Source organism: Morone saxatilis, unplaced genomic scaffold (genome assembly GCF_004916995.1).
Source record: "Morone saxatilis isolate NCDOM2014 unplaced genomic scaffold, NCSU_SB_2.0 Contig15, whole genome shotgun sequence".
Taxonomy (NCBI): Eukaryota; Metazoa; Chordata; class Actinopteri; family Moronidae; genus Morone; species Morone saxatilis.
The window spans coordinates 12,835,315-12,836,105 of NW_023339707.1; positions in this window are offsets into that span (position 1 = coordinate 12,835,315).

The following is a 791-nucleotide window of genomic DNA, read 5'->3' on the forward strand; positions in this document are numbered from 1 at the left end:
ATTAATTATTAAACAAACTAATAACTCAAACAGCCCAGTACTGATTCTCCTATGGCCCCTTTTCTATCTATGACAGTGAGCCACTGTGGAGTCAAAGCAAGTGATGTGATAAAGCAATTGCATTGAATAAAAAAGACACATCTCATCAACATAATGCATAATGTTGAAAATTTAGGTGAGTGTGAATACTAAGGGGAACAAATCAAGAAGAGAATAGGGAGAGAAGGAGACAGACAGCTGAAAGACATGCGCATATTTCAATATTAATCACCTCAGTAATATTTTAACAGGCTTTAAAAATCCAATCCTGAGCATATTGCCTCTGACTGTTGGCAATGATTATCAGCCCCATGCTGCCCAGGTCCTCAGAGCACTGTTCTAGACTGACCCGCAAACTGGGACTGACACAGCATTTAACTCGATCCTGTGGTGCTCAGCTATACCAACATTTCCCAATGGAAATATCACAGGCCATCACTATCGAAACCTTTCACACCCTCCAACTCAATTTCGCACTAAATCCAACCCATCCTTGGGAAACCACCCTAAAACTCATGATGATTATACGCCTCTCCATGTCTGGTGGGATCAGGTCGGATGATCCCTACATTGCCAGACAGTGGTCATCATATCTGAGAAGAGAGAGGTCGAGGAGGTGATGGTTGATGAAAAGGGAGTCATCAATACTGTATGTAGACCTATTCCCCTTGCTCCCACTGCTTCGGCCATTAAACTTTAAACACCCAGATCTGCGATTGTGCCTGTCAGACAGGTGACACAAGACCTCAAGG